Source organism: Delphinapterus leucas, chromosome 3 (assembly GCF_059928025.1).
Source record: "Delphinapterus leucas isolate spDelLeu-1000000601 "Yukka" chromosome 3, BTC_Dleu_Yukka2, whole genome shotgun sequence".
Taxonomy (NCBI): Eukaryota; Metazoa; Chordata; class Mammalia; order Artiodactyla; family Monodontidae; genus Delphinapterus; species Delphinapterus leucas.
Genome location: NC_143131.1, coordinates 153,798,965 through 153,825,576, shown reverse-complemented (window position 1 = coordinate 153,825,576; position 26,612 = coordinate 153,798,965). Strand labels below are relative to the sequence as shown.

At 38.9% G+C, this 26,612-nt stretch overlaps 1 long non-coding RNA gene across 3 annotated transcripts; it reads left to right on the top strand.

Annotated features, from left to right (window-relative positions):
- Window positions 1-1,569: 1,569 nt before the first annotated feature.
- Window positions 1,570-26,429, top strand: LOC149749801 (uncharacterized). Of its 3 annotated transcripts, none has more exons than XR_016392864.1 (5): window positions 1,570-3,839; window positions 5,297-5,484; window positions 9,318-9,728; window positions 10,122-10,243; window positions 25,578-26,429. It is a non-coding gene; the product is annotated as an uncharacterized LOC149749801 (long non-coding RNA). The 3 variants fall into 3 exon arrangements; XR_016392863.1 differs by lacking the exon at window positions 25,578-26,429 and adding an exon at window positions 15,209-19,170; XR_016392862.1 differs by lacking the exon at window positions 25,578-26,429 and having other exon boundaries at window positions 10,122-13,130.
- The last annotated feature ends 183 nt before the right edge of the window (window positions 26,430-26,612 follow it).

The window sequence follows — 26,612 nt, the reverse complement described above, 5'->3', positions numbered from 1 at the left end:
CCCTGTGCCCTCAAATCCATTCTCTACGTCTACATCTTTATTCCTGCCCTGCCACTAGGTTCATCAGTACGGCTTTTTAAAATTCCATATACATGTGTTAGCGTACGGTATTTGTTTTTCTCTTTCTGACCTGCTTCACTCTGCATGATGGATTCTAGGTCCATCCACCTCACTACAAATAACTCAATTTCATTCCTTTTTATGGTGGAGTAATAGTCCATGTATATATATATGCGCCACATCTTCTTTATCCATTCTTCTGTTGATGGACACTTAGGTTGCTTCCATATCCTCACTATTGTAAATAGAGCTGCAATGAACATTTTGGTACATGACTCTTTTTGAATTATGGTTTTCTCAGGGTATATACCCAGTAGTGGGATTGCTGGGTTGTATGGTAGTTCTATTTTTAGTTTTTTAAGGAACCTCCATACTGTTCTCCACAGTGGCTGTATCAATTTACATTCCCACCAACAGTACAAGAGGATTCCCTTTTCTGCACACCCTCTCCAGCATTTATTGTTTGTAGATTTTTTGATGATGGCCATTCTGACCAGTGTGATGTGATACCTCCTTGTGGTTTTGATTTGCATTTCTCTAATGATTAGTGATGTTGAGCATCCTTTCATGTGTTTGTTGTCAATCTGTATATCTTCTTAGGAGAAATGTCTATTTAGGTCTTCTGCCTATTTTTGATTGGGTTGCTTGTTTTTTTGATATTGAGCCGCATGAGTTGTTTGTATGATTTGGAGATTAATCCTTTGTCAGTTGCTTCATTTGCAAATATTTTCTCCCATTCTGAGGGTTGTCTTTTCGTCTTGCTTATGTTTTCCTTTGCTGTGCAAAAGCTTTGAAGTTTCATTAGGTTCCATTGGTTTATTTTTGTTTTTATTTCCATTTCTCTAGGAGGTGGGTCAAAAGGGATCTTGCTGTGATTTATGTCATAGAGTGTTCTGCCTATGTTTTCCTCTAAGAGTTTGATGGTGTCTGGCCTTACACTTAGGTCTTTAATCCATTTTGAGTTTATTTTTGTGTGTGGTTTTAGGGAGTGTTCTAATTTCATTCATTTACATGTAGGTTGTTTATTTGAGATGTTTCTTGTTTTTTAAGGTAGGATTGTATTGATAGAAACTTCGCTCTTAGAACTGATTTTGCTGCATCCCATAGGTTTTTGTGTCATCATGTTTTCATTGTCATTTGTTTCAAGGTATTTTTTTATTTCCTCTTTGATTTCTTCAGTGATATCTTGGTTATTTAGTAGTGTATTGTTTAGTGTCCATGTGTCTGTATTTTTTGCACATTTTTCCTGCAATTGATATTTAGTCTCATAGCGTTGTAGTTGGAAAAGATACTTGATACAATTTGAATGTTCTTAAATTTACCAAGGCTCGATTTGTGACCCAAGATATGATCTATCCTAGAGAATGTTCCATGAGCACTTGAGAAGAATGTTTATTCTCTTGTTTTTGAATGGAATGTCCTATAAATATCAATTAAGTCCATCTTGTTTAATGTATCATTTAAAGCTTGTGTTTCGTTATTTATTTTCATTTTGGATGACCTGTCCATTGGTGAAAGTGGAGTGTTAAAGTCCCCTCCTATGATTGTGTTACTGTCGATTTCCCCTTTTATGGCTGTTAGTATTTGCTTTATGTATTGAGGTGCTCCTTTGTTGGGTGCATAAATATTTACAATTGTTATATATTTTACTTGGGTTGATCCCTTGATCATCATGTAGTGTCCTTCTTTGTCTCTTGTCTTTGTTTTAAAGTCTCTTTTGTCTGATATGAGAATTGCTACTCCAGCTTTCTTTTGATTTCCATTTGCATGGAATATCTTTTTCCATTCCCTCACTTTCAGTCAGTATGTGTCCCTAGGTCTGAAGTGGGTCTCTTGTAGACAGCATAAATATGGGTCTTGTTTTGGTATCCATTCAGCCAGTCTGTGTCTTTTTGTTGGAGCATTTAATCCATTTACATTTATGGTAATTATTGATATGTATGTTCCTATTACCATTTTCTTAATTGTTTTGGGTTTATTATTGTAGGTCTTTTCCTTCTCTTGTGTTTCCTGCCTAGAGAAGTTCCTTTATCATTTGTTGTAAAGCTGGTTTGATGGTGCTAAATTCTCTTAGCTTTTGCATGTCTGTAAAGGTTTTAATTTCTCTGTCAAATCTGAATGAGATCCTTGCTGAGTAGAGTCATGTTGGTTGTAGGTTTTTCCCTTTCATCACTTTAAATATGTCCTGCCATTCGCTTCTGGCTTGCAGAGTTTCTGTTGAAAGATCAGCTGTTAACCTTATGGGGATTCCCTTGTGTGATATTTGTTGCTTTTCCATTACTGCTTTTAATATTTTTCTTTGTATTTAATTTTTGATAGTTTGATTAATATGTGTCTTGGTGTGTTTCTCTTTGGGTTTTTCCTGTATGGAACTCTCTGCACTTCCTGGACTTGATTGACTATTTCCTTTCCCTTGTTAGGGAAGTTTTTGACTCTAATCTCTTCAAATATTTTCTCAGACCCTTTCTTTTTCTCTTTTTCTTCTGGGACCACTATAATTCGAATGTTGGTGTGTTTAATGTTGTCCCAGAAGTCTCTGAGACTGTTCTCAGTTCTTTTCATTTTTTTTTCTTTATTCTGCTCCCTGGCAGTTGTTTTCACCATTTTATCTTCCAGCTCATTCATCCATTCTTCTGCCTCAGTTATTCTGCTATTGATTCCTTCTATAGTATTTTTAATATCAGTTATTACATTGTTCATCACTGTTTGTTTGCTCTTCAGTTCCTTTAGATCCTTGTTAAATGTTTGTGTTTTTCTCCATTCTGTTTCTGAGATTTTGGATCATCTTTACTGTCCTTACTCTGAATTCCTTTTCAGGTAGGTTGCATATTTTGTCTTCATTTATTTGGTCTTGTAGGATTTTACCTTGCTCCTTCATCTGTAACATAATTTTTGTTGTTTCATTTTTTTTTTGATGGGAGGGGCTGTATTCCTGTCTTACTGGTTGTTTGGCCTGAGGCTTCCTTCAATGGAGTTTGCAGGAAGTTAGGTAGAGCCGGACCTTGGTGCCGAGATGAGGACCTCCAGGAGGCCTCACCTCAATTAATATTTCCTGGCATCTGAGGTTCTTTGTTAGTCCAGCAGCTTGGACTTGGTGCTCCCACCACAGGAGCTCGGGCCTGACCTCTGGCCTGGGAACCAAGAGCCTGCAAGCTGCATAGCATCATTAAAAAAAAAGGATAAAAAAGAATAAAAGGAGCAGTACAATAACAAAGAATAAATATAAAATTAGAACAATAAAAAATGTATTAGGAAAAATAAAAATATAATTGAAACAACTGCAACTGCAACAAGGGAAAACAAAACCACACCAGAAACAAGAAAAAAAAGTGGTGGGGGGGAACAACCCAAAAGGAGCAGAACAATAACAAAGTATAGAGAATAAAATAAAATTAGAAAAATAAAATGTTTATTAGAAAAAAATAATTATATTAATGAATTATCAAGAAGAAGGTAAAACAGCACCCTGACCTAAAAGAAGAGAAAAGGAAAAAAAAAAAAAAAGGCCTTGGCTCTTGGGGGTGGAGTTTAGGTGGGGGGGTGGAACTTAGGCAGGGGCAGGGTTTAGGGTTGGGCAGGGCCTAGCCAGGGTGGTGACGTTTGAGTGTGGGGCGGGGCCTAGACTCAGGACCCACACAGCCAGAAAAGGCCTTGGGTGTGGGGACTAGGCTGGGCAACATTCAAGTGTGTGGTGGGGCCTCTGCCTAGGACCTACACGGAATGGGAGAGGCAGCACATCCAAAGGGGTTCTCTGGAGTGTGGATTTCGGGAGTTTGGAGGTAGGGCCATGGGTGAGGGTGTGTGTGTGGGGTTTAGGCCCAGGGTGTTTGGAGGGGGTCTCAGAAGGGGTCTCCGAGTGTAGAGGTGGGGCCCTGGGTGGGGGTGTAGGGGCAGGGCTTGGGCTCTACCTGGTAGGAGGGAGGCTCCCAGGGCAGAGAATTAGGCCTGGGAGCCCAACAGGCTCCCCGGTGCCTAAGTGGGCAGCGAAAGCGCTGGCCATGTTCCTTTCTGTTCCTCCACGCCCTCCCCCATGGTCTCCCCCAGGGTCTCCACAGTCGCCGCTGGACCCCTAACTGTGGGCTGGTCCCACTGAGTGTAGGATCTCCTACCCCCGCCCATTTTCCCCTTAGGGGTGCAGGTCCCAGAGGTCTGGCCTTTACTTTTGCTCCCCCTTTCCTCCCTCCCACTCCCTCAGGACCCACGCAGCTGGAGGGGTTTAGGTGGGCAGAGGATCAGGTCTGGGATTTCATCAGGCTTCTGGGGCCCAAGAGGGTAGGGGAAACCTAGCCACCCTCTGTTTTGATCCTCTGCCCTCCCAGTGGTCCCCCAATTTCCCCCTCCAGGTGTGGAATCTCTTCCTCTCCCCCAGCTGCCCCTCAGGGGTGCCAGTCCAGTCCCACCTCCACTTCTCCTCCCCACTCACTCTCCCCATGCCCCGTGTCGTACTTGGTTGCTGGGGGTTCCTCCCGTCCCCTTAGGCGTCCGTGGTCCCCTACCGGTGCCTGGTAGGTGCCCTAGTTGTGCCAAGATGCGAATTTCATGCCCTCCTAGTCTGCCATCTTGACTCCCCCATATTTTCTTTAGTGCTTTATAAGGGTAACTGGGTAATTAAGTATGAAAAGTGAAACCACTGATATAAGTCAGTTCTATATTCACTTTAATAACTGTTAGAACAAAATAGCTGTTAAAATATCTTACACACTGAAAGTGGTGATTGTTTTTTGATCTATGATTATGTATCTTTTGGCACAGAGAAGCTGTCCACTCTGGCCATTCATGTAGCCCTGTTTGGAATAACTTTAAAATGCTTATCTTAGATTTCTAAGTGCTTAAGGCCAATGTCCCGTTTAAAAAACATTCTTCCATACAGGTCCAGTGACCCCTTTCCAGCACCTTACTTATCTTTCTATGCCTTAGTTCTTCATTTGGTGATAACAGTAGTTCCTACCTGATAGAGTTGTTATGTGATTATATGAGGTAATGATCTTTCGAATGTGCTTAAAATAGTTGTTTGGCATGTATTAGTGATGTTTCATTTAATCCTCACTTGGGACTTATCTTGAGAGCTTAGTAAAACACCATTCAAATATAGCACTTAAAACAGTGCCTGGCACACAGTAAGTATTCAGAATAATTTATGGAAATAATTCTTCTTAATTTTTTTCTCCTCGTCTGAATCCTCCCCAGCCACATTTCACAAAAGTATCTTAGCACCTTTTATGCTCTTTTGTCTCAGGGCAGGCTTGTATTTCAGTGCTAACTTGCAGAAATTTCCTGGAAGATATATTCCTCTCCTGGGTTTTGATCTTTAAAGGCTGAGCATCCTGGAAAGATGATACTAAGTGCCTATGTTTAGGATTGGAATTTTGGAGGATGCACATTGATGGTGACAGGATTTTGGAAGGAATGGGAAGCAGTTTGAAGGTGAGATTCTAGAGGCTCCTAGTCTCAGCGTACATCCCCAGGTACATACATGGCGTAAAATCAAATAGCTTTTAGATTATAGACTTGCATATTGAGGATTTCTGCTGTGGCCACAGAAGACTGCAAGATGAAGCTCTTTCTCTAGAATGTCCTAAATTATGGGTGAACCCTGAAGGTGATACACCCAGCAATGGCAGAGATCAGAATTTCCTAGCAGCCCATTAGGCTTTTGAGGCTGAATATAATTTGATTAAATGAAAATAAAATCATTGATCATTCTTGCATACCCTATAAAATGAGATTCACAGCCCTTAACCAGAGAAATTGGGTCCTTTTATAGGCTAACTTTGTCTCTGTCAAACTGGGATATGCACCTCCTGATGATCCAGAAGGACAGTTGAATATTTAATAATCTGAGCTCCAGGATCCATTACCCATCTAATAGCTGTTCTTTGGAGGAAACGCAAATGACTTTTTCCTAATCTTTATTCAAGGATGAGTCTTAAGAAGCTCTGGAAACATAAACAGCATGAGCTCCATCGAGAATAGTGCAGAACAAGCACACATTAAATAGTAAACTAGAAGGAATCTGAAAGAGTGAATGGTGGTCATTTTGAAGTAAAAATTCTAAACCCAGTGGTGGATGGTAGGACAGATAATGACACATCTAGTCACCACAGACTCCCTAATAAAGCATAAACCTTAGCTTTGTTGCAAGGATGAAAGTAATGGTGCTGCTTAATGGGAGCAGCAGACCAGAGGTGTTTAATCACCTAAAATCACTGATGGTAAAATCACCTCATCGTGCTTATGGAGGCAAGGATCATTTACACACACTTCAAGTCACCCTTGACAAACAGGCTCTTTGTTGATTTCATTAAGTGCCAAACTTTTCTCACCCACCTCGCCTCAGGATGCACACATTTCATTTCCATGCGTGTTCTGGGAGGACAGTCCATGTCATTTGCCAGCATTTCGGCCAACATATACATAATCAAATGCAGCCACCATGGAACATGGGCTGAGAAACAATCCATCCAGTGTTTAATGAGTAACATTAGCATGCTCTTAAAAGCACTAATAGCAAGTTTCATTACTGTTCATTTTAGTGTGAATGGCAGCTATCCAAAACCTAACTATGTACTAAATTCATTTTAGTAAAAGCAGAAAATAATAAATAAAATAAATGATTGTAATTACAAGTTACTTCTAGAAGTTAGACTTATATTAACATGACATTAACTCAGAAAAGAAACACTTTCTTCTTTTTTTTTTCCAGATTACAATTTTCTTTTAGGAAACCCTTTCTCTCCTACAGTGACTTTCAATCTAATATTGTCTTCAAATTAATTTTCATTATTTTATTATAAAAGTGATGTTATTATACTTTTTGGGATTTTGATCCTGAGGATCAGAAATTGTTCAGAAGGCATTTGGAGTTTTCTATAAATTTGTTTATATTGACTTTTGCAGTATCCACTCCCACTGCTTTCTTGTGTGCCTTCCTATACTTCTTCCCTTTCCAGTCTCTTCAGGATGTTCCCCAGCTCCTTTACAGCTATGGTTCTGGATGTGATTTAGTTCTGCAAGTCACACATTCTCACGGCGACATGGATTTGGAATTTTCTGGTGCAGATGGTGGCAGAGGTTCTCAGTTGCTGGAGTCATCAGCTTCAGCGGTGTTTCCTCATTTGAGAATCTGCTTCCTCACCATTGCAGAGGCAGTAGCTGTTGTGGCAGCCTGGTGTGGCCAGAACCTCAGTCTAGGGTCTGTTGCTTCCCTTCTCTCTAATTATAAGCTTTTCTACTTCAGGTATCTAGGAAAGATTCTATGCTCTACAGCTGAACCCTGAGTAAGACTGCCTTGGTGCCTACTTCATAGATTGCAAACATTTTGGTGATTAAATGGCATACTTGCATACAGTTTCCTTAGCCAAATGCCTGGCACAGAGTGGATAATAAATATTAGCTTCTATTTTCCCCTCATAATGCCTAGGGTGGTTCAATGTGAACCTACCTGATAGAAAAATTAAATCCTCAGTATACTTTTTAGTTACATGGTGACTACATATGACACAGTAGAGAAAGACATAGAGACAGTGTGTTATAATGGTAGGGCCAGAGAGTGGTGAACAATATTTAGAGTAAAATGATCTAGGTTCAACTCTCAGACCTACTTATTGTTTGGCCTTGAGCAAAGTTTTCTGGGGTTTATTTGTTCCAGCTACAGTGGGAGATGAACTGCGTTTTCTTTAATGTTTCTCAAGTTTTTAAAATTCTGAGACTTATATTCTAGCTTCATTTGCTTCTAATTTTCAGTAATGATTTGAAATAACAAGAATGTTCACTTCTTTAGATGACTCATTGTTTAAGGCGTATGATAGCAAACGATGAAGTTGTTTTGTTTTTTTTTTAAGACTTGCCTGATGCTTGCCATCATAAAAGGTGAATTAAGCAATGCAAGGAAGAAAAAAAATAGAGGTGAGGATAGTACATTCAACGCATTTGGGAGGGTAAAGAAAAAAGTCCTCTTAGTTTAGTTTGTCTTATCAGTGACAAACTGAAACTGGTTTTTCATAGTAACACCTGGTCATTGTTCTAAAAATATGAAACTTGAGGCCTGTTTGTTGTTGTTGTGTTTTTGTTTTTTTACAGTTAGAAACCTTGATTACAGTGCTACATTTAGAAAATTTATACAAGGCACTCTGAGGAACTGAAAATTGTAGAAGAAAATAGAATCTCTTAAGGGTGTAGGAAGTAGATACAATCTCTGGCAGAGAAAAGCAGTTTTCACAAAAATATAATAGAGAAAGATAACTGAACTTATTATAAAGGCACCTAACTAAAAGGGAAAAATCAGTAGAGGAAAGGAAGTTATCTCCTAGTCTTAAGCTGTTTAAGGTCTTGGGATGCCAGGAAAGATGCAAAATGCCATTTATTCTTTTTCTTTCTCTCTCAAAACTGCTTTAAAAATCCACGAAAAAGGGCTTCCCTGGTGGCGCAGTGGTTGGGAGTCTGCCTCCCGATGCAGGGGACACGGGTTCGTGCCCCGGTCCGGGAGGATCCCACATGCCGCGGAGCGGCTGGGCTCGTGAGCTGTGGCCACTGAGCCTGCGCGTCCGGAGCCTGTGCTCTGCAACGGGAGAGGCCACAGCAGTGAGAGGCCCGCGTACTACAAAAAAAAAAAAAAAAAAAAATCTACGAAAAAATCAAGCCTGCCTTTTAGCTGTTAAAATTGAATTTTTAAAAAATGACATGGGTTCAGATTTGGATTGACATTATTGACTAGTTACTCTTCTTTTCATACAAATGATAGCAGTATCAGTGTTTGAATCTGGCTCATTTGGTTACGAGGAAGAATTCAGTCAGATTATTGCAGTGGACAAATGGTTGTTATAATTACATATGGACTCTGACTGGACCTGGAAGCTGAGGCGTAGAGAGAAATATTTTGCTCCCTCTCTGAGTCTTTGGTGCTCTGTGTCCATCTGCTGTATTCCCCATTCCAACCTCTGGAACTTATCTGCTGACGCTGGTTTTCTACATCTTCATTGTCCAGCTTGCCTATTTGCGTAGGTTACTTCTCCTAGATTATCTTTGTCCCCTTTCTACAGCACACATTTTTTTCTCTAACTTGTATTTTAATCTCATGTATAACATAGGAAGCCTTGCCTCTGTTGGGGTAAGGAAAGCATTTTCCTCTTTTCTCCTCAGAGCAACTCCTTCATTTGGGAATATGTAACTAATATGATTGAGGGAATTGGGACCTGGGCTGCCAAGAATTTACCACTCGTTCTTATTCTCATTCTCTTGTTCTTTCTGTTTCTCACTAGTTTCACTTCAGAGGGAAAGAAAGAAATCCTTTTTTTTTTTTTTTTTGGCCGCACCACGCAGCATGGGGAATCTTAGTTCCCCAACCAGGGATTGAACCCGCAGTGGAAGTGTATAGTCTTAACTGCTGGACCACCAGGAAAGTCCTGAAAGAAGTCTTGATTTTAAATTCCAAGCTGTATTCTGGCTTTACCAGAATGACAGCTGTTAAATTTCCCCTTTTGATTTCTATGTATATTGATCTACTGGTTCAAGATCCATAAGGCAGTGATTCTCAACTGGAAGTGATTTTGATAGGGGACATTTGACAATGTCAGAAAACATTTGTGATTGTCAGGACTGAAGAAGGAGATTCTACTGGCTTCTGGTCATTAGAGTTCAAGGATGCTGCCAAACATCATTCAATGCACCAGGTAACAACCCGCGTTAAAAATAACAATAATAATACTGCTATATTTAAAATAGATAACCAACAAGGAGCTACTGTATAGCACCAGGAACTCTGCTCAATACTCTGTAATAACTTATATGGGAAAAAAAATTCGATAAAGAGTAGATACATGTATACGTACAACTGAGTCACTTTGCTGTACACCTGAAGCTAACACAGCATTGTTAATCAACTATACTCCAATATAAAGTAAAAATTAAAAAAATTTTTTCTAGCCCCAAATGTCAGTAGTGCCAAAGTTGAAAAATTCTGCCATATGAGAAGTAAAGGGTTTGAGATTAATTATTGCCTTTTTATTCAAAAACTATTTTATTACCGTTTCTAACTATCTAATCTCTCAATTACACCCTTCCAGATTCCCAGGGAAAGATATGAATGGTGAAGCCTATTTTTGAACTAGGCTCCACAAAGCACAGCCTTCTGCCAGTCCAAGGGTTCAAGTTCCTTAGTCCAACCCGAACAACTATGACTCACAAGGTATCAGCTATGATTATAAAATAAAACATGGACATGTTAGCTCTTGTCTCTAAAAAAGGTAGATAATTTTTTTAGAAGGAGATGTGATTAGGTAGGAATCATAAAACATGTTCAGACCAAAAAAATAAAATATAATTTCCTTAATACTTAATAACTTTTAATTGATGACAAAAATCAAGTGAGTCTTCTATCATGTACATTTTAAGCCAATATGATTCAGTAATATTGTTTTGGATATTCAGTTACTATATTTGTGAGAACACTTAATTTTTATTATCTCTGAGAAAAAGGAAAAAACTAATTACATATTGGATTAATTTGTGAGTTTCCTATCCTTAGGTACCCTGGGGGTCTATAATTCTTACTTCCAGGAACTCTTTGTAAGCCTTTTTTCCAGAAAAGAGTTTCAGACCAGGAATGCAGAGGCAAAGCAGAACACATTGTAGATGCTAATATTCACTAGAAGAGGAGCAAGGGAGCTGTTTTCGAAGGAGTGTTGTGCACAGATTCTGTTATGACTTTAATGGAAACAGTGCATGTCATTCCCACACAGCTTGCTGAGTACTTGCCCCTGAGAATATAGTGATTAGAATGAATGATGTGCTGGGATTAAAACACTTTACTGTTTAGTTCTATTTGTTGGGAAACATTTACTGATTCTAGCCCTGGTTTCCCTTATGATATGATTAGGCAGAGAGGAGTCACTTTCCTGAGGAAACTGAGGTCACAGCGTTCTCTCACGATATAAAGCTCGTGAGGCATGTGGAAGAGCTGAGATCATGGATTTGGAAAGGATCGCCATAGAGTTGTTAAAATAAAATTTTCTACAGATAACTTACTGATCTAGTTGACTTCTATTCAGTGATTCATGACTTGGGTACTGTTTAATCTAACAGGTAGAAAGGAGCTCTGAAGAGCAGTACAAGGTGAGAGCTTTTTATAGACCAAAGTGAGCAGGGTCAAGGACGATGTACTGGTCATTTGCTAATGGGTTAATGAGAGTTCCTTTCCTTATATGGAACAAGGAGCTGGATAAGGGTTTGGTAAGCAGGCAAGCATGATTGGTTGGTTGACCTGGGCCTTCCTTTGCTTGGAGAGCCCAGGTAGGGAAACTTAGATAAATTTTGGTTTGCTGATGTGGGGCTTAGCATGAGTGATTCCATCTTGGACCTAATCTGGTTACTTTGACAGAGTCCTTGGCCTATCACATAGTCTTTACTATGCAAATAGGGCCAGTCACTTCAGAATTTTGAGAATTGATCTCAGTATCTTTCTACTGAAGACAATAACTGCTTTCCAGCATTGTGGCAAGACATTTAAGAGCTTCCATCACAGCTCCAGCGCAACTTAACCACGTAACCAGTTCTGTGAATGCTGTCATGTTCTGGAATATTATCGTGCCTCACTTTTCTGTTTTGTAAATTTGGGAAGATTGTATCTGCTTCACAGGGTTTTTTGAGAAAGAAATGAGTTACTAATAATGACTGCAAAGCACTTGTGACAGTGTCTGTCTCAAATGTTATTATCATTGTTAATGCACGTTGAGCTTTTAGCTCAGTGCTTGAAAACCTGGCAATCATTCAGTCAATGGTAGCTAGTTTTTACACAGTGCCCGGTATTATTATTGCTAGAAACAAAGAAAAATAACAATTTACGTCAAGGGAGAATCCAGTAAATGATCTATGAAGGTCTGTTATTGCCTAAACCAACATATGCTTTGTGATAGTGATTAGGCTGGGTGGGAGCCATCAGTCAAGCCAGAAGGATGAGGCAAATGAGGAAACCTTTTCAGAAGACATGTGGATGATTCTAGGGAACTGGATGACGTTTTGGTTGGGGGCATAACTTCACAGTAATTGAACACTCCCCAAATATCATTTTTAAAGTAAACTTACCTTATTACTGTTAGTTGGAGGCATAAATTTCCACTCTGTGAATGCCCTGTGCATTTGTGGATCCGATTGCAGGGTTAAACAAAATCAACAGAGTCCTTCCATCCCATTCATTTCTAATGCAACCTGTATTGCTACCATCAGCAGCAAAATAAAATCTTTTCCATTTACCTCTGACTCAAAAAGCAGAGGGAGAGGCATTTTGAGATAGTTTAAATAGGGAAATGGAGATTTAGAGGTTAAGTGATGGGTTTAATGACAGTGGTGCTTCATGTTAGTACTGTATTTCATTTTTCAAAGTATATCCTCATAAATAATCTCCTTGGATCTATACAACTAAATAGAATAGAAACAAGAATATAAGACTGTTATCTCCGTATAACAAATCAGAAAGCTGATGTTTCTCTATCAGATGTATACTCAGGCTAAACTGGAGACATTGATTCCAGCTCTCACTGTTACGTAGGGGAGCTTCTCTTGCTATCATTGTAAAGCCTACAGCATTTCCCCAGCATTGACTTTATTCTGATTTCTTTAAAAATAAACTCCTGGGCTTCCCTGGTGGCTCAGTGGTTGAGAGTCTGCCTGCTGATGCGGGGAACATGGGTTCGTGCCCAGGTCCGGGAAGATCCCACATGCCGCGGAGCAGCTGGGTCCGTGAGCCACGGCCGCTGAGCCTGCGCGTCCGGAGCCTGTGCTCTGCAACAGGAGAGGCCACAACAGTGAGAGGCCCGCGTATCACAAAAAATAAATAAATAAATAAACTCCTGCTAGTCTTTCTTGAATTAGATGCTGATAGACCTAAGAAAATGAGTCTAATTCCTCTTCCCCATTAGCCCTAAAGCTAACATACCTGCAGATCTTCTAAGTTACTCTTTTCTCTAAATCAGACTTCCCTCAGTAGTCTGAACTTATCTATCACAAATTCTAGGACTTTCATCATACGTCAGAAAAATGTACTTTATCCACTTCCCTGAAGAAAGAAAACAAGTATAATTCACTCAGCTAATATTCACTGATAGCCAACAGTATTAGAATCTTATTGTGTGTTTATGTACAGTCATGAACAAAAAAGATACAGTCCTTGAAATTAGGTAATTTGCTTATTAGGGCAGGGACATAGGTGATATTCATGAAATAATTTAAAATTTTATTCAGCAGTAAGTTGCCATGAAAAAAATAAAATAAAAAACAGTGTTCTTGAGCATTATATTATATTGAATGGAGCAAGAAGTTATCCCTGAGGAAATTGCCTTTGAAAGACAAAAAAGGAGCCAGGCATTCAAAAATCTGGGACAAGAGAGAGCCAAATAAAGGAAAATGTTAGTGCAAAGATGGGAGCCAGGCTGGTGTGATCAAAGGATCAAGAGTATTCCAATAAATAAGGACTAAGTTGAATAAGCGGGCAAATGAGAAGAATTGAAGTTAGGGACATAGGCAGGGACAGATATTCTGGGGCCTTAGGATGCCCCATAAAAGGGATTTGGATTTTATTCTAAATCCTAGTGCTATCTATTGGTTTTGAGTGTGGAGAGACTTGATCTGATCTCATTTTTAAAAGAATACGCTGGCTGTTTTAAGAAAAATGAATTGTGGGGAGGCAAGAGTAGAGTCTGGGGACTAGTGAGAGGCTTCCAGTAAACCAAAAGAGATTATCATGTTCAAACAAGGACTTGATGATGCATTGTCTTGCCTTAGAGTTGGGGCGGATGGTGATTGAAAGGGAAGAATTGGACACTTCCTAGCTGGGGATTTGAGTAGCTGGGTGGACAACGCTGTCCTCACTTGAAGTAGGAAAGACTTAGGGTGAGAGAAAAGGTCTTGGGGCTGGGGACAAATGGGTAGTTCTGGTTTTAAAAAAATTATGTCTGGAATTTATATTTTGTTTTAGATGTGTTCTCACTTATATGCAGTACAGGGTAACAGTAGTTTCCCTTGAATTTGAGCCGTTATTTCTATTATATCAGCCTCAGGTTGTAGTTGTTTATTAAGCAGTCATGTGTAGAAAAAAATGTATTCAGTGAAAAACTATGCATCCTTTCTCTCTCTCTCTCTCTCTCTCTCTCTCTCTCTCTCTCTCTATATATATATATATATATATATATATATATATACACACACACACACACACACGTACTTTTTTTTAATGCAGCCTTCTTAGATTTCCCTTCTTGGTTATCAGATTCTAGCTCTGTTTCTTGTCTCTGAGCTATTTTGCAACTCTTTGTAAGTTGCAGGTAACTAATAGATATATAAACTCTTCTCTGTGCAGTAGTGATTTTAATTGAGTACCTTTTTTCTGTGGAAAACTGGTTTTGTCCACATTTGCAATTAATTTCAACATTCCTTTACTCCATATGAATTTTTCTTCCTTTTCCCTTCATTCAGTTACAACATCTGCTTGATTTCCTCATCTAAGTAAAGTAAAATCTTTAATGTGCATTCCTTTTTATATCTGTATGAGAATCATAGCTTTACTTTTTCCTAAAAATGATCTTTTAGCACAGTTCTCACCAATGGCTCATATTGCTCTCCTGGGCAGATGAACACCCATATGTTTTCACACAAACTACTGTAAAGTTGTGCTCCCGAATTCTGTATTTAATAATGTGACATTAACACATTTCATTTCATATGATGCCAATTTCCCAGAAAAATCCTGGACTCTCATGTGAAATACCCAGAATCAATTTTGCCAGTACAATTATGAATTCAAATGTCAAATGATTCATTTTATACCTCAGCCCCAAGAACATTGCATCCTCCTAGTGGAAGGGAGAATTTCTAATGATCAGTCTTTGAGCTTCCACAAGCCATTTAGTAAAATTTTAGACACTTTGTGTACAACAGAATTAGTTTGTCAATAATGAAAGATATCATTGAGTGTTTCTAAGCAAATTCATACATTGCCTCTATTCTCAGAAGTGTATACTTCAGTGACTAAGGTTCTGAGAGATTGTAATTCATTAATTCTTAGAGGAAACTTACTTGAAGTTATATTCTAAAACTGTCTTTTAAAAAAGATTAGCTCATGACTCATAAATTGGAGTGGTTCATTTTTTGTCTTGTCAAGGAAGAAGAAAACGTACTTCACTGACAAGGAAAAAGAAACATTGCATCTTTGGCAAAGGTGCAGTTTAAATATTTAGAAAATTGTGATTCATAAGTCAAAAAAGGTAACGATATAATATCATTTCCAGAGCTGTATCTGTGCAAGCACTTTTTGTACTCATATAACATTAATTGATTTTAAGGTATCATTTGTATAAGTTATTAACATTGAAAATATAAATCATGAAGATTAAATGACACAATTAATTTACAAAAAATAAGTTCATCTAACGTTTATTTTGTAAGACTTTTTAAAAAATATTATGCCAGGCCTGGCAAACTTTAACAAATATTTTAATTTCTTATAAATCATTTTTTGAATGTGACTATTTTAGAGGAATTATAGATGAAAACAGAGTTTTGGTTGACAAATTGAAAACTTCACAAAGAAAGAAGCATAGATTTATTGATTGATATAGCTAATATGTTTATGGCATCTGTGAGAGCCACGTATACAGGTAGATTGTGAGATGGGTTGATGATTACCAATTTTGTTCTGACGTTATGAAAATAAAAACTCAAATGTTGCACAAAACTTATTCTTTGAGTTGGGGTGGATGGTTATTGAAAAAGAATAATTAGATGCTTTCTATTTTGGGGATTTCAGTAGCTGGGTGGACACTGTTGTCCTGACCTGAAATAGGAAAGACTTATGGTGAGGGGGAAGGTCTTGGGGCTGGGGTAAGAATGGATAGTTCTGTTTGTAACAAACTTACTTCTAGAATTCACATTTTATTGTAGATGTGTTTTTACTTGCATGCAGTAGAGGGTGACTGTAGTCTTCCTGGGACTTGAGCCTTTATTTCTGTTATATCAGTCTCAGGTTCAGTTGTTTGTTTAGCAGTCATGTGTGGAAAAGAAAGATGTATTGCATGGAAAACTATGCATCTTCCTTAGATTACCATCTGTAAAATGCTTACTTTAAAAACCTTAGTTGAACTTACTTTTATCCATACTGGGTTGACATTTTTGGTATATTTTTAACAGTTCTAAGACAAAATATTTCACTTGTCATTGAGAGATTATACACTAGACTTGGGGAAACGTGGGGGCTATCCTGATGAGGCCTCTCATTTACATTTCCTCATTTGTGAAAGAGAAAGTATTTAGTTTCTGGAAACTTGGGGTTGCCTCCCCCCTCTTTATGTTAGACTACATTTTGAATTGGCCTTAGAGTTCCTTCAAATAAAGCAACAAGCAATAAATGGATATTTTCATACTTCTATAAGCTCTCTTCTTGAAGGAGAGATCCCTTGTAGTATTCACCATTTTAGCTCCAGAACCTACATTGTTGATGGTTGAGGGTAGATCTCATAGAGGTGTCTTTGCCTTACTGGGGAGTCTTTGTATGGCTTATAGGGTACAATTCTAAGGTCAAAAGGAAAGTGATTGACTCTATCCCTAACATTTCTCAAGGACCCGTGATGATAGAGAATCACAACTCTCTTCCCACATTTGGTACCCTAAGAGGTAGATTTCTGTTTATTCTGTATAAGAAATATTTTTATTTATTACTTTATTTTATTTTATTTTATTTTTTGCGGTACACGGCCTCTCACTGTTGTGGCCTCTCCCGTTGCGGAGCACAGGCTCTGGACGCGCAGGCCCAGTGGCCATGGCTCACGGGCCCAGCTGCTCCGCGGCGTATGGGATCCTCCTGGACCGGAGCACGAACCCGTGTCTCCTGCATCGGCAGGCGGACTCTCATCCACTGCAGCACCAGGGAAGCCCAAGAAATATTTTGAAAAGAAGCAAACATCATTTCTAATCAAAGAGATGTTTTTCAAAGGAGTTCTTCAAAATGTACATGTTCTTTTCCTTTGGGATAGTACATAAGATCTACCTTCTGGAAAGGTACACACATATCAAATCATGTGCTTCTTCCTTAAAAGGAAAAATTCATGTTTGGTCAATCCTCTTTACTTCCCATAAGGAAAAATTAACTCATTTCTTAGAGTGTCCAGAGAGTCTCAAGCTCATAATGAGTATTTTATGGAAATTTTCTCATAATTGAAGATTAATGTTTAGTTTATGATTTTATTTCAATAATCTCTACCATATTTATTTTTAACCCATTGCACAAATAGGGGTAACATAAGTTGACTAAAGCAGTATAACAAAGATTTTATGTTTGATGGACTTGGGAAGAGGGAGGAATAAGAAGTTTTTACACCCTTTTTCTCACTTGTTCCCAGCAGTGATCTCAAGTTTCAGGACAGTCTGGATGGCAAATAGGCGAATAGAGAAAAGTATGCTTTGTTTCTGTGGCAGTCTCAGAGCCAATGACTTCTCTGGGAGAGAGGTAGCTTATCCAGCCTAAAATTTTGAGACTGAAAACTTAGAGGCAAGCTGGTGCAAGATTTCTGCAGGATAAAACCCTTGGTGCTACTGCCAGAATAGAATAGATGTCTGGTTTGTGATATTAGTTATCTGTTACATTCTTGGAAAGGCTAAATATCAGCTTCCCTGGTACCCAGCAAATGGCGATAGGTCAATTACTGCTGCTCTAAATGAATATTTTTAAGCAACTTTTTCCCCTTGGCATTATTTAAAGCATAAGTGGTTAGATTTATTTATTTATTTTTCACCAGCGTATACATGTCAATCCCAGTCGCCCAATTCATCACACCACCACCCCCACACCCCCACTGCTTTCCCCCCTTGATGTCCATACGTTTGTTCTCTACATCTTTGTCTCAGCTTCTGCCCTGCAAACCAGTTCAAGTCTACCATTTTTCTAGGTTCCACATATATGCATTAATATACGATATTTGTTTTTCTCTTTCTGACTTACGTCACTCTGTATGACACTCTCTAGATCATCCATGTCTCAAGAAATGACCCAATTACGTTCCATTTTATGGCTGAGTAATATATATGTGCCACATCTTCTTTATCCATTCGTCTGTCGATGGGCATTTAGGTTGCTTCCATGACCTGCCTATTGTAAATAGAGCTGCAATGAACATTGGGGTACATGTGTCTTTTTGAATAATGGTTTTCTCTGGGTATATGCCCGGTAGTGGGATTGCTGCATCATACGGTAATTCTATTTTTAGTTTTTTAAGGAACCTCCATACTGTCCTCCATAGTGGCTGTATCAATTTACATTCCCACCAAAAGTGCAAGAGGGTTCCCTTTTCTCCACACCCTCTCCAGCATTTGTCGTTTGTAGATTTTCTGATGCTGCCCATTCTAACTGGTGTGAGGTGATACCTCATTGTAGTTTTAATTTGCATTTCTCTAATAATTAGTGATGTTGAGAAGCTTTTCATGTGCTTCTTAGCCATGTGTATGTCTTCTTTAGAGAAATGTCTATTTAGGTCTTCTGCCCATTTTTGGATTGGGTTGTTTGTTTTTTTAATATTGAGCTGCATGAGCTGTTTATATATTTTGGAGATTAATCCTTTGTCCGTTGATTTGTTTGCAAATATTTTCTCCCGTTCTGACGGTTGTCTTTTCGTCTTGTTTATGGTTTCCTTTGCTGGGCAAAAGCATTTAAGTTTCATTAGGTCCCATTTGTTTATTTATTTTTTTAATTTCCATTACTCTAGGAGGTGGATCAAAAAAGATCTTGCTGTCAAAGAGTGTTCTTCCTATGTTTTCCTCTAAGAGTTTTATAGTGTGTAGTCTTACATTTAGGTCTCTAATCCATTTTGAGTTTTTTTGTGTGTATGGTGTTAGGGAGTGTTCTAATTTCATTCTTTTACATGTAGCGGTCCAGTTTCCCCAGCACCGCTTATTGAAGAGACTGTCTTTTCTCCATTGTATATCCTTGTCTCCTTTGTCATAGATTAGTTTACCAATCTAGGAACGTGGGTTTATCTCTGGGCTTTCTATCCTGTTCCGTTGATCTATATTTCTGTTTTTGTGCCAGTACCATATTGTCTTGATTACTGTAGGTTTGTAGTATTGTCTGAAGTCAGGGAGCCTGTTTCTTCCAGCTCCGTTTTTTTCCCTCAAGACTGCTTTGGCTATTCGGGGTTCTTTGTGTCTCCATACAAATTTTAAGATTTTTTGTTCTAGTTCTGTAAAAAATGCCATTGGTAATTTGATAGGGATTGCATTGAATCTGTAGATTGCTTTGGGTAGATAGTCATTTTCACAATATTGATTCTTCCAATCCAAGTACAGGGTATATCTCTCCATCTGTTGTTATCATCTTTAATTTCTTTCATCAATGTCTTATAGTTTTCTGCATACAGGTCTTTCCTCTCCCTAAGTAGGTTTATTCCTAGATATTTTATTCTTTTTGTTGCAATGGTAAATGGGAGTGTTTCCTTAATTTCTCTTTCAGATTTTTCATCATTAGTATATAGGAATGCAAGAGATTTCTGTGCATTAATTTTGTATCCTGCAACTTTACCAAATTCATTGATTACCTCTAGTAGTTTTCTGGTGGCATCTTTAGGATTCTCTATGTATAGTATCATGTCGTCTGTAAACAGTGACAGTGTTACTTCTTCTTTTCCAATTTGTATTCCTTTTATTTCTTTTTCTTCTCTGATTGCTGTGGCTAAAACTTCCAAAACTATGTTGAATAATAGTGGTGAGAGTGGACACCGTTGGCTTGTTCCTGATCTTACTGGAAATGCTTTCAGTTTTTCACCATTGAGAATGATGTTTGCTGTGGGTTTGTCATATACGGCCTTTATTATGGTGAGGTAGGTTCCCTCTGTGCCCACTTTCTGGAGAGTTTTTATCATAAATGGGTGTTGAATTTTGTCAAAAGATTTTTCTGCATCTATTGAGATGATCATATGGTTTTTCTTCTCAGTGTGTTAATATGGTGTATCACATTGATTTATTTGCGTATATTGAAGTATCCTTGCATCCCTGAGATAAATCCCACTTGGTCATGGTGTATGATCCTTTTAATGTGTTGTTGGATTCTGTTTGCTAGTATTTTGTTGAGGATTTTTGCATCTATATTCATCAGTGATATTGGTCTGTAATTTTCTTTGTTTGTAGTATCTTTGTCCGGTTTTGGTATCAGGGTGATGGTGGCCTCATAGAATGAGTTTGGGAGTATTCCTTCCTCCACAATTTTTTGCAAGAGTTTGAGAAGGACGGGTGTTAGCTCTTCTCTAAATGTTTGATAGAATTCACCTGTGAAGCCATCTGGTCCTGGACTTTTGTTTTTTGGAAGATTTTTAATCACAGTTTCAATTTCATTACTTGTGATTGGTCTGTTCATATTTTCTATATGGTTCAGTCTTGGAAGCTTATACCTTTCTAAGAATTTGTCCATTTCTTCCAGGTTGCCCATTTTATTGGCATAGAGTTGCTTGTAGTAGTCTCTTAGGATGCTTTGTATTTCTGCAGTGTCTGTTGTAACTTCTCCTTTTTCATTTCTAATTTTATTGATCTGAGTCCTCTCCCTCTTTTTCTTGATGAGTCTGGCTAATGGTTTATCAATTTTGTTTATCTTCTCAAAGAACCAGCTTTTAGTTTTATTGATCTTTGCTATTGTTTTGTCTCTATTTCATTTATTTCTGCTCTGATCTTTATGATTTCTTTCCTTCTGCTAACTTTGGGTTTTGTTTGTTCTTCTTTCTGTAGTTCCTTTAGGTGTAAGGTTAGATTGTTTATTTGAGATTTTTCTTGTTACTTGAGGTAGGCTTGTATAGATATAAACTTCACTTTTAGAACTGCTTTTGCTGCATCCGATAGGTTTTGGATCATCTCGTTTTCGTTGTCATTTGTGTCTAGGTATTTTTTGATTTCCTCTTTGATTTCTTCAGTGATCTCTTATTTAGTAACGTATTGTTTAACCTCCATGTGTCTGTTTTTCCCTGGAATTCATTTCTAATCTCATAGCATTGTGGTTAGAAAAGATGCTTGATATGATTTCAATTTTCTTCACTTTACTGAGACTTGATATGTGACCCAAGATGTGATCTATCCTGGAGAAGGTTCCATGTGCACTTGAGAAGAAAGTGTAATCTGCTGTTTTTGGATGGAACATCCTATAAATATCAATTAAATCTATCTTGTCTATTGTGTCATTTAAAGCTTCTGTTTCCTTATTTATTTTCATTTTGGATGATCTGTCCATTGGTGTAAGTGAGGTGTTAAAGCCCCCCACTAGTGTGTTACTGTTGATTTCCTCTTTTATGGCTGTTAGCAGTTGCCTTATGTATTGCGGTGCTCCTTTGTTGGGTGCATATATATTTATAATTGTTGTATCTTCCTCTTGGATTGATCCCTTGATCATTAGGTAGTGTCCTTCCTTGTCTCTTGTAACATTCTCTATTTTAAAGTCTATTTTATCTGATATGAGTATTGCTACTCCAGCTTTCTTTTGATTTCCATTTGCATGGAATATCTTTTCCATCCCCTCACTTTCAGTCTGTATGTGTCCCTATGTTTGAGTGGGTCTCTTGTAGACAACATATGTATGGGTCTTGTTTTTGTATCCATTCAGCAAGCCTGTGTGTTTCAGTTGGAGCATTTAATCCATTCACGTTTAAGGTAATTATCAATATGTATGTTCCTATGACCATTTTCTTAATTGTTTTAGGTTTGTTTTTGTAGGTCCTTTTCTTCTCTTGTGTTTCCCACTTAGAGAAGTTCCTGTAGCATTTGTTGGAGAGCTGGTTTTGTGGTGCTGAATTCTCTTGGCTTTTGCTTGTCTGTAAAGCTTTTGATTTCTCCATTGAATCTGAATTAGATCCTTGCTGGGTAGAGTAATCTTGGTTGTAGGTTCTTCCCTTTCATCACTTTAAGTATATCATGTCATTCCCTTGTGGCTTGTAGAGTTTCTGATGAGAAATCAGATGTTCACCTTATGGGAGTTCCCTTGTATGTTATTTGTTGTTTTTCCCTTGCTGCTTTCAGTAAGTTTTCTATGTCTTTAATTTTTGCCAATTTGATTACTATGTGTCTCAGCGTGTTTCTCCTTGGGTTTATCCTGTATGGGACTCTCTGCTCTTCCTGGACTTGGGTGGCTATTTCCTTTCCTATGTTAGGGAAGTGTTCGACTATAATCTCTTCAAATATTTTCTCGGGTCCTTTCTGTCTCTCTTCTCCTTCTGGGACCCCTATAATGCGAGTGTTGTTGCGTTTAATGTTGTCCCAGAGGTATCTTAGGCTGTCTTCATTTCTTTTCATTCTTTTTTCTTTATTCTGTTCCGCAGCAGTGAATTCCACCATTCGGTCTTCCAGGTCACTTATCCATTCTTCTGCCTCGGTTATTCTGCTATTGATTCCTTCTAGTGTAGTTTGCATTTCAGTTATTGTATTGTTCATCTCTGTTTGTTTGTTCTTTAATTCTTTTAGGTTTTTGTTAAACATTTCTTGCATCTTCTCAATCTTTGCCTCCATTTCCTTTCCAAGGTCCTGGATCATCTTCACTATCATTATTCTGAATTCTTTTTGCGGAAGGTTGCCTATCTCTACTTCATTTAGTTTTTTTTTCTGGGGTTTTAACTTGTTCCTTCATCTGTTACATAGCCCTCTGCCTTTTCATCTTGTCTCTCTTTCTGTGAATGTGGTTTTTTTCCCATAGGCTGCAGGATTGTAGTTCTTGCTTCTGCTGTGTGCCCTCTGGTGGGTGAGGCTATCTGAGTGGCTTGTGCTAGTTTCCTGATGGGAGGGACTGGTGGTGGGTAGAGCTGGCTGTTGCTCTGGTGGGCAGAGCTCAGTAAAACTTTAATCTGCTTTTCTGCTGATGGGTGTGGCTGGGTTCCCTCCCTGTTGGTTGTTTGGCCTGAGGCAACCCAACACTGGAGCCCACCTGGACTCTTTGGTGGGGCTAATGGCGGACTCTGGGAGGGCTCACGCCAAGGAGTACTTCTGCTGCCAGTGTCCTTCTCCTCACGGTGAGCCGCAGCCACCCCATGCCTCTGCAGGAGAGCCCCCAACACTAGCAGGTAGGTCTGGTTCAGTCTCCTCTGGGGTCACTGCTCCTTCCCCTGGGTCCCGATGTACACACTACTTTGTGTGTGCCCTCCAAGAGTGGAGTCTCTGTTTCCCCCAGTCCTGTCGAAGTCCTCTAATCAAATCCCGCTAGCCTTCAAAATCTGATTCTCTAGGAATTTCTCCTCCCATTGCTGGACCCCCAGGTTGGGAAGCCTGACATGGGGCTCAGAACCTTCACTCCATTGGGTGGACTTTTGTGGTATAGTTCTCCAGTTTGTGAGTCATCCACCCATCAGTTATGGGATTTGATTTTATTGTGATTGCACCCCTCCTACCATCTCATTGTGGTTTCTCCTTTATCTGTGGTAGTGGCGTATCCTTTTTGGTCAGTTCCAGTATCTTCCTGTTGACGATTGTTCAGCAATTAGTTGTGATTCTGGTGTTCTGGCAAGAGGGAGTCCTGATGCCTTACTTGAAACACCTATCTTTCCAAAGATTATGACAAGAAGAAGGTTCAAATAAATAATAACGTTTCTTCACTTTAATGATAACTTAGAAACTCCACTTCCTTTTGCACCACCCTGGTCTCACAGCTCCCGCCCCTGCTCCTCGGACCAGGTCCCCTATTTATTTTTTTAATACTCAAAACTTATAAAAGTAGTAGAATCTAATATTTATTGTTATCTTTTACTGTTTGTGCTTTTTAAGTGTGGTCTTTGGTGACCACATAGTATTCCTTAACGAGAATGCACCATATGTGTTTAACAGCGTCCCCATTTTGGGACAGTAGGAAAGTTTCCATTTTTAGCCACGTACGTGTAATACGGCCTTGGGGGTGGAGCTTTGCCTGTATGTTTGGAATCACTGCCATACTGTTGGCTCTGAGGGATGGAAGGCTCTCCTGTAGATACTCCAAAACTCTGCACCTGTGTGCCTTGCCGCAGCAGTGTGTCGGTCCCTCTTCACCAGCAACTCTCTGACCATCCATTACAGTTGAGAGTAGCCATCTTTCAAGAGAATGGAAACTGTCTCATCCCCCTTCATACACTACTTGGACCTTCTTCTTGTGCTCATGAGGCACTTTTGAGAACTTGACTCTCTCTTGATCCCTTCAAGGGGATCCAGTATGTGTGGTGGCATTTCTGACCTCTGAGAGGGAAACAGCTGTATTTGAAAATATGAAGTTAGTAGATGAGCAAGATGCTCTTTGGGAAAGAAGAAGAACGAATGTTTTCTTTGAGAAGTTGAGCAGTCACTGTAACGTACAGTAGACGATTCATGTCTCTGTGTAAATTGAATTGTGATTATCTTTCCCATACACTCAAAGCCTTATTTATTTTGAGTACATTATATAGATGCTGCTATCCACAGGATGCAGAGAGGATCCTATGTAATGTGTCAGCCTCGACACTGCAATAGAAAGAACTCATTTGCTTACCATGTTATACGTACTGGTCTGCATTTCCCCAGGCTGTGAATTACTCCCTTCCAGGGAATTTCTGCCTTGGAAGGATCATTAACTCTTTGAGGGTACCAGCAAACCAGGTAGCAGATTCACCTTTTGTGAACTAAAATTCTAAATCCAGAAAAGACGATGAGAGTTCTGAAGTCCATCTCCCTATCTTTGTAAGAGGATCATCTCAGTAAGGAATGATTAAGGTTGTGATTTTTAAGGAGGCATTCCTAGATTCAATTCCTTCCTCCATAAGGCTTAAAATTCCTCTATGCCTCAGTTTTCTCATAGGTAAATAATATCTACCATATAGTTTATTATGAGGATTAAATGATAAATAGAACTTAGATACTAATAAGAACTCAATAGGGAATTCCCTGGCAGTCCAGTGGTTAGGACTCTGTGCTTCTACTGCAAGGGCCACAGGTTCAATCCCTGGTCTGGGAACTAAGATCCCGCATGCTGTGTGGTGTGGCCAAAAAAAAAAAAAAAAAAACAAAAAAACCCCGCAAACTCAATAAAAGCTAGCTATCATATTATTAGTCTTATTATTATTGTCATTATTAATTTGATGAGCTTCAGAAAAATTTGTGCACCTTTCTTCATGCCGTTGAGACCTGGCTGTCCCTTTAAGACCTGCTACTCTGAAATAATAACCAACCCCAAGTAAACCTAGTCAGTGGAGAAGAATTACGGCCATTTTCTTTCCTTTTTTTTTTAACTTTAAAAAAAGAGCATTACAGATAACCCCAGTTATACAGATTTTTTCTTGTGTCATTCCATTTAAGCTCTTAGGAGCACAAAGTTTTAGGTCTCTAGTCTCTTAAAGTAGTAAATTGTTTAAGCAAGAAAATACTGCATTGATAGGATCCTGATTAGCTTATTGGCATTTGGCTTTGTGGATGCAAATGCTGAGCGAAGATCTAGGATGCAAAGATTTAGGAAAGCGGTGTTTAAGACCAGCTCTGCCTCTTAGCGTTGCGACTGTGGACTACTCAGTGCCTCTCCTTTGCAGATTCTTATCCAAGTTATGGGACTTGGTAATCTCTGAGATACCTAGAAGAGCTAATATCCTGTGATTGATTCAGAAAGGAATCATGCTTTAAAGAATGGGGAATGAATTCTGCTCCCAGTTCCTCAGGTAAACTATTACTATGGTATAATAAATTGTTGGGAAAATTATTCTAATTTTCCTTGCCATTGGATAGATACAGCCATTGAAGCATTTCAGGTGAGAATAGCTTGTCTCGACAGCACCACAAAACCACTGCTGGGCTGGATTAAGTTCCTGACATAACAAGCTGATATAAAAGGTTATCAGAAGTGAGTTAGCCACACAGAGAATTGGCAGGTGTAGCCACTATCAGCAAAGCTTTGTTTGTCAACAGTGTTCCTAAAGGAATCACCTTCTCAGCAATGCCACTGTCCCTGCAAAGTCATTCTCTCTGTAGCTTTGAGAAACTCACTTCTTGGTACAGCCAAACCCTTTTCTATTCAATGTGTTTGCCATCTTTTGAGAAGAGCTTCCACCATAACGTGTCATGTTCATTTCTGTGACTTCATAGTATTTGGCACTTTCTGGGTCTTGAAACAAACACAGTGTCAGCAAACTCATTTCTTCATCCAGGAGGAAAGGGCCAAGTTGTTGTTGCCCAGTTGTTGCTGGTGGACAGAGGCTCTGTTTCCAGGTTTTCAGGGTCCTGGTATACCTGTGTTTACCTTGGAAACTAAGACATGCTGGGGTTTTCTGTTTTTATTTTTGTTTTTAATCAGGGGTATAGTTGCTTTACAATGTTGTGCTAGCTCCTGCGGCACAGTGAAGTGAACCCGCCATATGTATACACATATTCCCCTCCCTTTTGGATTTCCCTCCATCCAGGTCACCACAGAGCACCAAGTAGAGTTCCCCTTGCTATACAGCACATCCTCACTAGTTTTCTATTTCATGCTGGCTTTATCTCAGAAATCACTCTTATCCCTGCACCTCTTGGTTCACCTGTGAGTGAAGACTAGAAACTTCTCTTTTTATCTGACCTCTTGTTTAAAGAAG